This window comes from Schistocerca americana, chromosome 3, assembly GCF_021461395.2.
Source record: "Schistocerca americana isolate TAMUIC-IGC-003095 chromosome 3, iqSchAmer2.1, whole genome shotgun sequence".
Lineage (NCBI taxonomy): Eukaryota > Metazoa > Arthropoda > Insecta > Orthoptera > Acrididae > Schistocerca > Schistocerca americana.
The window spans coordinates 119,143,763-119,156,770 of record NC_060121.1 but is presented as its reverse complement, the minus strand read 5'-3'; the positions used below and the strand labels follow the sequence as shown (position 1 = coordinate 119,156,770).

At 42.0% G+C, this 13,008-nt stretch overlaps 1 pseudogene; it reads left to right on the top strand.

The window, feature by feature from the left end:
• Window positions 1–12,684: 12,684 nt before the first annotated feature.
• On the top strand, window positions 12,685–12,802 carry LOC124607799 (annotated as a pseudogene).
• The last annotated feature ends 206 nt before the right edge of the window (window positions 12,803–13,008 follow it).

Sequence of the window (13,008 nt, the reverse complement as noted above, 5' to 3'; positions counted from 1 at the left end):
TCCTTAGGTTAGTTAGGTTTAAGTAGTTCTAAGTCTAGGGGAGTGATGACCTCAGATGTTAAAGTCCCATAGTGCTTAGAGCTATTTGAACCATTTGAAAGAATATAAGCGGAAGAGAGACGAATGGGCAGTCATTAAAGCGAAGATAAGAGCTGCAAATGCATAAATCCACAGATATAAGTGGTTTTGACAAAGGGCACATTGTTGGGGCGCTTGTAATGGTTCTTTATTTGCGAAACCATTACTACCTGCCAACTCTATTTTTCTACGTAATGTCTCATATTTTTCACTCTATTCAAACTTGGTTTCATTTTTATATGTATGTACGTCGATATTTTGAATTCGATATAATATCTAGTGTGAATATCTTTGAACTTATTGTTATCATTGATGCTGGTTTGTGACTTTTGGAGCGGAAGCGTACACAAAAGTCAAGTTTTCGTGTTGAATATGAACAGTCTTGACTTTGTGTTGGGAATGAAAAGATGAGTCTGAGTTGTGGACAATGAAAAATGTTGTGAGTTTTATTGAGAGCAGTAACGGCTGCGAAATTGTATGATGAAGTAATGTTTTGAACATACGAAAGTATAAAAAGTTAATAAATGTGAATTTTTGTGAAAAGTGAGTGTCAAGAATTATTTTCAAGTGGTCATTGTTTAAAAGAAAGTATGAAGCACATTGCAATGAAAAACATAAATCATCAAATTAATCCTGAAAGATTGTCTTCGTAAGTTCTTCAAGTCGGCATAATTTACATCCGAGTGCCTTTCGCACCAACAGCGATAGTTATGCTGCCTAGACAACATTTTTAATTACGAGCCAAAGCCAGAGCGAGATTGTCGTTGGATTGCAAATACAAGATAAGCGAAATCATTGTTAATTTTCTTCAGTGACTGTAATCAGTTGATGTAGCCATACCAGCCACATTAAAGACCTTGCGCAATAAAAAGATCATACTATGAGTGCGCGACGTGATAATTTTTGAACTAATTAACTGTTAGTGGAGGTATTGTTATCCGGTGCGGCTGGAAACGAGAAGCTCTGAAATGGTGAATGGGAAATATGGTTATGGCGCTTGCCGTGTTCGCCCCGCGAGTTTAGCGTGGCGTGGGCCCTGAGTTGCCTCTACTTCTGGTTCTAGTCTCCACATACTGGAACTACAAATCAGTTGATGACATCGCTACAGAATATTGGCTTAAGCAACGCATTCTAAATGTGATCGTCTGCACGCCCCCAGTTTATTTTCCGATACCACGGTTAGGGGTGGTAAATCCTTTAACATCGGCGGATTCTATTGCCATCCGAGATAATTCTAGCTACTAAAACCTCACCTATTCGGTATCGTGTCACTTCGATACTTTCCTGTCACCACTTTTGTCTGTCCTGTAAAATGACTGATTTCTTTTTTACTCAGTTTGAAATTCAACTTTGGATAAGGAAGTTACATGTACACCTGTGTATTTTGCAAAAGGAGTGTTATTTTTACTAAAAAGTCTGGTGCCAGTGTGTGTGATATATATATATATATATATATATATATATATATATATATATATATATATATATCATGCAAATTAATCAGGAAAAATCAACAGACTGGAAGAAACTAACAGAAGCCCTCAAATTAGGACAACCCCCTCGCAACAGGAAACATCACTGGTGGAATGCAACCTGTGATGAGGCAGTCGACAACCGAATAACTGCATGGAAAAAATGTAGCAGTCGCAAAACTGAGGAAAACTGGGAGTTCTTAAAACTCAAAAACAGACCTCAAAAATAATTAGGAAAGAAGAACGGGGATATGACAACAACAGACTCTCTGAAATCCAGCAGGATTTCATCAAATATAATACAAGAAATTTTTATAAGACTTTCAGAGGAAACTCACAGGGGTACCAAGCGCCTAGCTTGTGCTTCAAGAAACCCGATGGCTCTTTGGAAACCAACACGAAAAATAACTGCAAAATCATAGCCCAGTATTTCAGTTCCCTCCTCAACTGTGAACCACCCAAAGAAAAACTTGTCTTCTCTTCTCCAGTATTCACACATCCAGACTCACATGCCCCGGATCTTGAAGAAATTATGGAGATAGTCAAGCAGTTGAAAGATAACAAAGCACCAGGAGAAGATTTGATCATTGCTGAGTTCTGGAAACTAAACGATCCTATACTTATGCAGAAATTACACTATATAACGTCAGACATATGGATAACGGAGCAGATACTAGAGGACTGGAAATGTGCTCTAATTCACCCGCTACACAAAAAGGGCGACAAGACAGACATGAACAATTACAGAGGAATTTCCCTGCTCCCAGTCGCTTACAAAATCCTTTCCAAAGCGCTTTTAAACAGGATAGAATCCCAAGCAGATACACTAATTGGTGAATACCAGGCCGGATTCAGAAAAGGACGCTCATGTGCGGAACGGATCTGGTGCTTAAAGACAATATTACAAATGAGGAAATGCAGAAACACAGTAGTTACATTCATCGACTTCAGGAAAGCATATGATTCAGTGGACCGTGGAACCCTGTTTAAAACCATGGAAGAATTTGGGATCGACCGAAAGACACGAAAAATCACAGGACACTTACAGGAACAACGGCCAAAGTGAAATTTATGGGCGAAGTATCAGAACCCTTCGAAATGAAATATGGAGTCCGACAGGGGGACGGACTATCCCCAATCCTTTTCAATATTGTTCTAGAAAAGATGATCAGGGAATGGGAATCTCACGTAAAGAGTATCCAAATTGGTATCAAGAAAGAGAACCGAATTAAAGTCAAGTGCCTTGCTTTCGCTGACGATATTGCAATTATCACCAATAACAGAACAGAAGCGATTCACGCAGTGGAAAAACTACATGAAATTTCACAAAAAACCGGACTACAGATATCTTACCAAAAAACCCAATATATGGAAAGGCAGCCAGAAAATAAATCCCCTTTAATAACAAAATACGGTAAAATTGCACAAGTCTGCCATTTTAAATACCTCAGTGAAACTATACAGTCCTCAGGATTAAACCGAATTGCCAATGAACAAAGAATCACCAATCTCCAGAAGGCCTACAAGCTAACATGGACGCATTACAACAAGAAGTGCATTTCGACAGACGCAAAATTAAGGCACTATACAACAGTGATTCTTCCAGAAGCAATCTATGCAGCTGAAACAATGGTGATTGATGGTCATTCAAAAATTAAGGAAATAGAAAAGCAGGAAAGAAAAATTCTCAGGAAGATTTACGGTCCAATCAACAAAAATGGCATTTGGATGAAGAGACCACAAAACGAACTCTATAGAAAGATTAACATAGTAACAGATGAAATCAGAAAGCGCCGAGCCAAATTTTATACACACATCTACAGGATGGAAGACTCCAGAACAGCAAAGAAACTATTCAATATTATAACAATGAGTAAATGTAACACAGAATGGCTGAAAGAAGTCTAGAAGGATCTACAGCAGATCAACATAAAAAATCTCGAAGATCGCACCGAGTGCCGACATAAAATCACAAGTGTGAAGTTTGGGGAAAGAACATCGTGTCAGCCTGGTAAAAAATGGACAGAGGAACGGAAGAAGGAGAATTTTGAGAGGATGAGGAGGTTTTGGGAAGCAAAGAAGAAAAACATCCGAAGATGAAATTATGAATTCATGTTTAATCGCTCTCCTAAAGGGGAGAGAGTGGGTGAGTAATCTTTCTCTTTTGTTTTGCAACCAATTGGGTATATGCAGCCCCTGTTTCGGTATTATTACATTTTGCGTCATGAGTATTATGATATATCATGTGACTCACATGCTTTGCAGAGTACTAAGAAGTACAACTGGTGCTGTGGACAGCGCTGTGGGTTAGCACACAGAATGTCGGTGGTTCGATTCTGGGTCGACGATTATTTGCTTTTATTTGCTAAAATTAACGTGCGTCTTAATCGCCATACAGCGATTACAGTGGCTTTTCTACAAAAGATTAGCAATTATGTATTACGAACATAGAAATGAAAATACAATCGTTTTAAAGAAACTTTGCACGTCGTGGACGCGAACTGTTTCGCACCACTGCATCGATTGATACCAACTTTTATTTTTCCCACGTTCAGGTCCATTACAATCCGTTAGGGCCTTACGTCACTAGCAGGGCTAGCAACGTGCTTTCCAAATAATTTCGATTGCACCATTACGCAAGGGTATGCACAAAACAGGTTTTTAATCTAGTAGATACAGAGGCGGAAAGCAATTCGCTTCCAGGATGTGCAAAAGGCTTCTTTAAAAGCTGATCAGTGAAAACGTTTGTACTACCATTTCTGTGTTCGTAGTACGTAATTGCAAATGTTTTGTAGAAAACTCACTGTAATCTTTGTGTGACTATTAAGACGCCAGATACCGTACCAAGCAGATAACTTTTAACAGATAAAAAGAAATATGCCTGAAGCCAGAATCGAACCCTCGACCTCCTGCATGCCAACCCAAAACACTATCCACTGCACCAACTGAAAAACACTGCCCGATATTCTGTCAGAGATAGTTACCATACATGTGATTACTGTGTCGCCAGATTGCCAATCTTTAACGTCCATTTACTGCCCGAAATATGCACAGGACGAAATTTTGTGAGACACGATTTTGTATTTCCATTACGTGAGGAATCGTGCTGCGAAGTTCGAGTACGCGAATTTTTCTTCTCACGGTTAATCTTGTTTTATACACTTTGAGAGCTTTGTTAGTCTCTGCTCATACCAGTAAAGGTTTTAGATAACTCTTTACTTAGTTGGTCTGATGGGGGACGTCATGGATGCTTTTATCTCGCCTTTCTCTATATAGTGGTGACGCGAGGTTAGCCTCAAACTTCTTCCTTCAGCCAGAGAGGATCTTTATCCTGTTCTACTATGCAGCATTGCCAACACGATTTTTTTTCCTTTTGATGACTCTTTGCAGCCGTTATGTTGCTTGCTCAAACAGAACCAGCGAGGCACATGCCGTCATGGGCTACTAGTTCTGGCAGAAATTCAGTTTCTGGTCCCTAAGTCTCGTACGCCACCACCGATTGGTTCTCAGCGGCCTTTCCGCGCAGCCTGGGGTGCAAGAACGGCCTCACGCTCAAGTGGGACAGGGGTGGCCATTTTAAGACCCTATTGTTCCAGGCGTCGGTGTGTCAGTATCGTGTGCTGAGAGCACCACTGATTCAGGCCTCTCGTGACGCTGTTTGAGTGAGGAATTAGTCAAAGTTGATGGTATCTGTTGTGTCTAGGCAAGACAGCCTAGACACATTGCGAGGAAGCCGAAAGGCACGCGCTAAGCTCACGCAGATGGGCGTGAGGTCTGAAACAGGATACGTAATGAGTGCTATAAAGAAAAGTACGTAGCTTCTGGAATACTTAACTTTAATCCATCCTTTTGGTACATCTGGAGATTGTGGCGATACAAGTGAGACTCTTTAGATATATGCAATGTTAGTAATGGCGCCTTGCTAGGTCGTAGCCATTGACTTAGCTGAAGGTTATTCTAACTATCTGCTCTGCAAATGAGCGAGGCTTCGCCAGTGCGCATCGCTAGCTACGTCGTCCGTACAACTGGGGCGAGTGCTAGTACGTCTCTCTAGACCTGCCGTGTGGTGGCGCTCGGTCTGCTGTCACTGAAAGTGGCGACACGCGGGTCCGACATGTACTAATGGACCGCGGCCGATTTAAAACTACCACCTAGCAAGTGTGGTGTCTGGCGGTGACACCACAGTATCAGCACCTTCTTTTACAGTAAATCATGATGTTAATTTTGCTTGTGATAGTTTGATCAGAATTCCAATGCTTGTTAGGCCATATTGCATCTTCGGTGTTAATAGTAGGTATCAGTGCAAACCTCAGTGTTCAAATGTAGCTCCTTCCTCGCTTTCAATTTATCTGTTACGTTATGTTGTGTCTAGGAAGCCGGCATACTCGGTTCGCTAGACAAACAATCAAAGAAGTCGTATTAACGAGTTTTATTACAATAAGAAAAATTACAAATACTTAACTTTGGCCATTATATAGATGTGTCTTTGCAGTGACTGAAGATCTCTAACTGACAAAAGTCTTTCCTGATCTGCTATCAAAGTGCATTACGTAGACGCTGCTATCCAAGTGGGGTGCCACCAGTCGGGCGCGGCGTTTAGGTCCTCTTCACCTAGGGGCCCCTGCTGTCGCGTTGTCGTCCTGGAAGGGAGGTTGGTCAGCGTGCGATTGGCTGACCCCTTCACACAGCCTTCTCTGCTCTGTCGTTCCGGACTGGCGTGCCGGCGCTTGACTTTACGCCGTAACAACATTTAATTCATTTCTCTTCCAAACTTTTTCGATTGAGTTATTACAGACATTTATTACCCTTGTGTTCGAATGTTTGTGCAGGGACATGTTTAGCAGGGATCAAACTGCTAAGGTCATCGGTCCCTAGACTTTAAACTAAGTTATGCTTAGAACAACACAAACGCCCATGCCCGAGGGAGGACTCGAACCTCCGGCGGGAGGAGCCGCACAATCCGTGATATGGCGCCCCAAACCGCGCGGCAACTCCGTGCAGCTTTACCGTTGTGTAAACCGATTGTCTCATGTATGTAGTTTGAGTGTCCATCAGAAGCTTAATCTCTTACTGCTTGTTGATAATTCATACCCCTTACCTTAAAGCGTGTGATGATATCTCTTAAAATGTGTGCTGAATTTGAATAAGAAGGCGTTGCTACCCCTCTCTTTCTTAGCTCTCTCTCTTACACAGATTGTGAGTGGTTCATTCTTGAAGATTACCTGAGCTATTCTCTTATCAGTAACGCACGTACAATGGAAAAGGCACCCTCACGTTTAGATTTCAGCGGATTTTATTCCCGCTGTTATACCAGCCATCTAACCGAAATCGGTACGGCGTGGGCACGTGTATTTCATGCAGTCGTCTGTAAAGAAGGACTCCACTTTCCTAACATTAACAGCTACTCTTCGTACATTTTCTGTTGTTCCGGTATTTGAATAGCCTAGTCAATTTTATAGTGAAATTCATTTCTCTCCTTTTCATTTCAGAAGATTTATCTCCTAATCATCGAGTGGATGAATTCCACAGGTAAGGATGTCAAGCCGTTGTGAAACTCTTAGACATGACTTTCCCTTGTCTGCAAAAACTCCTGGCCGGGGCAAACTGAGACTTGTTTTCTTTGCACTAGTTTTATGAATGAAAAATTATATATATATTTTTTTTGCTGCTGCCTTGATCCTGTATTGTGCGCAGGGTCGGCAGGGTTAAGTACGGATTTGGCATGGTGAATGTTAAGGGGTGTCAGGATGCCCTTCCTGCCGCCACCCTAAAGCCCCCGGGACAGAATTAGTGTTCCCGAGCTGTCTGCGTCTAGTGTAAATCGTGAAATAGTGTGAATGTGTTTCAAATTGCGAGTCGTGTAGCTGAGGCGGGACATGGGGACCAGCTCGGTATTCACCTAGGAGGATGTGGAAAACCGCCTAAAAACCACACCCAGACCGGCCGGCACACCGGCCGTCGTCGTTAAATCGCCAGGCGGATTCGATCCGGGCCGGCGCGCCTACCCGAGCCCAGGAACCAGCGCACTACGACTGCAGTAAGCTTTCGTGGAGTCGTAGCGCGCGTTCCATTTACCGCCACCGCCTACCATCACGGTGGTAGGTCTGAAGATGGTCTAAAACAGACCGAAACCGGTAATCTCCTATTTGAAAAAAGGTTCTTGCGATTGTGATTGTGGATGTGCATTTTTAAATAACGAAGAAAAGGATGACTGTTCTCCAAGAGAAGAGAAATGTTTTGTAACGTTCCCTGGCAACGCTCACACTATTAATAAACTAAAATTTAATTGTACTATATACGCCGCTATGAAGCAATTTGTATATACTGTAATTATTTAACAAAAAATATTATTGTAATATTTTCTGTAGTAATATTCTCGATGTATTTATGATTGTAATATTTCTATACTCATAATGTAATTGCGAAATGTGTCAATATCTGCGATAGCAAAAATGTAAAATTCAGTCACAGAGGAAAATAATGTTGTAAGATTACAAAGAGATGTTAATGGACAGCAATAATATAAATAACACCGCATGGTGTGCGTTTTTGTCGTCTTCCTCGAGAGCTGAGAGTGAGAGGAACCTGTGACGTAGCATTTTATGAATGGGTAGACTTCTTTTGTCTGTATCTAGATTTAGCCGCCATTAGAGGAGAAATTACAAACTAATGTAAGTTGAATTATTGTTGTGGTCTAAATACATTATAATTTATCAAAAGTGTGTATTACTAATGTAAATTAGCTTGCCCCATGTCATCTATAATATTTCTTTAAAGAATTTTCAGCATTTTTAGCAATTATCGCTGGTGTTGTTGGGCTGTGCCGCGACCGAACGATTTGCAGCGGCGGCACATTTAAAAAATTGTTCCGCTAAGAAAAATTAACCAAACCCGTAAATCGGGAGCAGATAAAAATTAGCAGTGAATTAAGAAAATGTTTTTCTTTTACAGCGATCCTGAGATTGACGGAATTTATTACTAGTTTCACATCTGTGCATTCATAGGCGGATAGTTAACGTTGAAATTTAACAATTTGTTGGTTCTTTCAAATAACTTAAATGTATAGTGAAGTGTGTTTTATCGATGATAATTAAACGTCGGCTTGGAAATATTTAACCATTTTCTGTTAGTAGAGACAGTCCTGTGTTCCATAGCTAACGCCGGGAAAGAATTCAGTAAATATTTAAAAAAAAACCACTGCATTTAGAAAATGTGTGCCAAGGCCGAATTATGTAAGGCATTTAATTCTCAACTAAATATTCTTAATCAGTTAATATGAATTTATCAGCATGAGAGGGTTGACTAAGTTCACGTAATTTTAAATGTACTTAATTCTGTCTAAATGAATTTTTATTACCACACGTAAATAAGGGGTTCTACAACAAAGTTCGTACTGAAAGAAAGAAGGAAAAAATAACAAAAAAAAAACATTATAAAAAAGTAACTATTTAATTTTTTTAATTTAATTTCATTAAAGTTTTCAAAAACTACTGAATAAAATTTACATTGCTTCCTCATATGTGGATTGCAGGCGTCTCCACACGTTGCACGTACCTGGTGCCATTTATCTCTGATTCTGTTGCAGCTCCATCCCGGACCAATTAGGCTGAAGACAGCGGCTGCCACAGATGTGCCGTCTTGTACCTCAATTAGTTCTCAAAGACAAGTGCAGCTCTCGTAGTGTACGCACTTGTACAGCAGACTGCAGCCGCATCCAGACATCCTGTAGATCAGCTCTCGCCTGATGCTGAGAAGGTTAACTGCTGTCGCCACATAAATTATGATCAGATGTATTTATACTAGAGTTTGCCGTATATTTGGCTGTAATAAGTTACTCATAACTCATATTTTTTCTTCGAGTAAGTAGTATAAAGCAGACAACAAATGGGTTTTATATTCAAACTAAAAGTTTCAAAACGACCTTCAACTTCATATCCACTAGAATGTTATTGCTTTTGAGTACCTTAGTGACAGACAAACGTGAAACGTTCTTTCAGATTGTTTCCGCTGACAAGACGATTTAGACAGGACTTTACAGACCTATCGAATGTAATTGGCAATACCGAAATCCGAATAAGGACGAGGCAGTCCTACTCCCCGTTAAAGAAAGCGGAACATCCACACACAGGTAGGTAGCACAATCGTAGCAGTGACGAGTTAGCGCCTCGGCAGGAGCATTACTCACGGCGATCGTGAGCGAGGACCGGGAGTGACTGATGATGTGTTGGCATTAAAGGCCCGGCGCACCTGGGGCGCTACGTATAAGGAGATGGCCCGAATGCGTGTCGTGTCGCAATACACGAGGATAGCGGGCCCCCGGCTGTGATTTCGTGCGAGCTGAATACACTACATTCACACGTCGGCGCGGAAAAAATCGCGAATTGGGTGTAGACAATTTTAAAACGAGAAGGGTCGGGGCCTCCAGCAGTTTGGGAATTTCCTTTTCATTCAGAACCGGGTCACGGTCCAAAGCAGTCTGATCAGGCGATGAGCGCGCGGTTGCCTCCCGTAAAATTTCCACGGCAACAGTCGGTGCATTTCTACCAAGTCAGCACCATCCTCGTTTTCGTTATTTTCTTGCTGTCCACACGTGGGGAGTAATCTAGAATACCGCAAGGGGTATTGGCTCCTATGGCCGAATGCCCTTACTTTCATTGTTACCGCAACGTTTGACCAAGGAGAAACAGGAAAGCGCTATCGAATGGCAGCCGCTGGTGGCAGAGGGAGGGAGGGAGTGTGGCAGAGGGGAAGGGGGGGAGAGGGAGATGCTGCAAGAATCCCCTCCCCCCCCCCCCCATACTAAACCTCCAAAAAGTCTCACTTTAGCCTGGGAGTCCGTACATGTTGGTGTAAGGCACATACAGTATAACCGGCCACGCATTCCTATCCGAGTTTAGCGATAATTAAGGCAGCCTGTCCTTGAACTGATTTAGTGAGCCGCCGCTTACGAAATCTTCCTGCCCGTTATGCGGAGATGCTGTCGTAGTGTTATGTTGCCTTGCAGAACCGTAGCACCTGGGTCGGATTCTGAAAGTGCAATATCATGTTTTACATAATGAAGCGGGAAGAAGTTCTCTTGTACAAATAATTGTGACATGGGATACCACTATGGTGCGTTTGTTTAAGAAACACAGTAAAATAAACATGTTGACATGATTATAAGCTAACTATTAACGGTACGAGAGCATAGTCTACCAAATGACTAGATCGAAAGGCGTCCTTTAAAAGAATGCCGGCTACGGCGCGCACACTGTAGCTTGCGCATACAATCATTATAGTTCGTATCAGATTGTACGTCATCGGTTATACAAAGTCATTCATAACGTTTCCTGGTATTGTAAAATTACTGAAAAATAGCAATTATGACCTGTAGACTGCTTATAATGTGTGAGTGGCAAAAGACAATTTTAATTAGCAAATATTTAATAAAAATGATGACTTGCTTCTTCCCAGAATAAATGTACTTTCTCGAAGTATCTCTTTTCTGAAGCAGTGAACGATTTATGTATCGGCATCTCATCCCGCTTGCTTTGAAAGCGTGGGAACCTATCACTCGCTCTTTACTCCGTATGTAATGCAGTGCTGATACATTCACTTCGCTTACGTGAAATAGCAAAACTGGACAAGAAGTAAAATGCGCTCTTATCAGCGAGTAAGGGGTACAAGTCTGATTGTAGACCATGTGATATCTGTTCTTTTGATGTCGTATTTGAACTGAATCTTGCCGGCCGGGGTGGCCGAGCGGTTCTAGGCGCTTCAGTCTGGAACGGCGCGACGGCTACGGTCGCGGGTTCGAATCCTGCTTCGGGCATGGATGTGTGTGATGTCCTTAGGTTAGTTAGGTTTGATTAGTTCTAAGTTCTGACCTCGGATGTTAAGTCCCATAGTGCTCAGAGCCATTTGATCCATTTTTTTGAACTGAATGTACGTTTTGTCTCTAAGATGGAAACAGGAAACCAATCAATTCACCACAGAGTGTGAGGGAAACCACCAAAAACTACACCCAGACTGCTGCTCGACATACGAAAAGACAGGTGCTAACGTAATGCCCCGTTCCCACTCAGTTTTTGTTCACTTCTGATACTTCCTCTACCACCCCTCCCCCCTCCCCCATCATCTTTTTCTGTCTTGCCACTCCATGTGCTTACATTTTCTATCAATTGGCCTAACTGTACAAGCAGATCTAGTAAGTATTAATATTGTAGTTTGTAACAGAAGCTTCGACTGTTGTGTAGTAAGTCAACGACATTTCTGCAACAGCACACTGAATACTGAATATACACTCTCTTTGGTTGACTTGCGTCTAGCACGGCTTCCAAGCAACGAAAATTCCAGAAACGCCTGATCTTTCTTCCCAGTGAGGTGAAATATCTGCTGAACAGACGTGTTGGACCGTCGCATTTTCGGGTTTGAAACACGTTAAGTTTAAGTAAACTTGCTGGGTGATTGAGTGAGTGTCAAACTGCAAAGCCAATTTTCAAGCTTGGGCCCCCAGTTTGTCAACGATTTTTTTCCTTGTAACTTTTTCCAACTTTTTTCCCCTGGCAGTGTTTTATTTATGTATTAGATCACAGTGCAGCTGGACGAATATGTCAGGATAGAGAATAGGAAGGCCACACCACCTCCAACGACCAAGCCAGGTAAAGCACTGCATTTATCAAACTGTCCTTCACCATGAGAAAGTATTGATCTAAACGCTTCCTACAACGGCGAAATCGAATAACTGTGGTGAAAACCTATGAAATATTGTTCGCAGAACATGTCCATTCCATTCAAAATGTCTTCCAAATAGCCCTTGCTTGGTACATGACTAAAGTAAAAAAAGCAGTACAATCTTTTCCTCAGCCCCAGTTGTTGAAACTTCTGAAATGTGAGTTTTATGAACCACACAAATAGGTCATTATGATTAGCTTTCAGATATTTCCAGTATATTTTTCATTAGGTAACTGTGTTGTTTCCGATCACTTGAGCAAATCACTCTAGTTAACGTTTTTGGTTTTCATCTACAGAGAGATTATAATATTTTCTTTCTGAATTAAATTCTGTCTGGTGTTTTATGGTCTTCGATTCTGATTTACACTGCAAAAGTTAAGAACAAAAGTAACTGTATTATGACATGCCATTTCCTAGTAAGGGCAACGGCCTTGCCACAGTGGATACGCCGGTTCCCGTCAGATCACCGAAGTTAAGCGCTGTCGGGCGTGGCCGGCACTTGGATGGGTGACCACCCGGGCCGCCATGTGCTGTTGCCATTTCTCGGGGTGCACTCAGCCTCGTGATGCCAATTGAGGAGCTACTCGACCGAATAGTAGCGGCTCCGGTCACAGAAAACCATCATAACGACCGGGAGAGCAGTGTGCTGACCACACGCCCCTCCTATCCGCGTCCGTTTGAGGATGACACGGCGGTCGGATGGTCCCGATGGGCCACTTGTGGCCTGAAGACGGAGTACTTACTT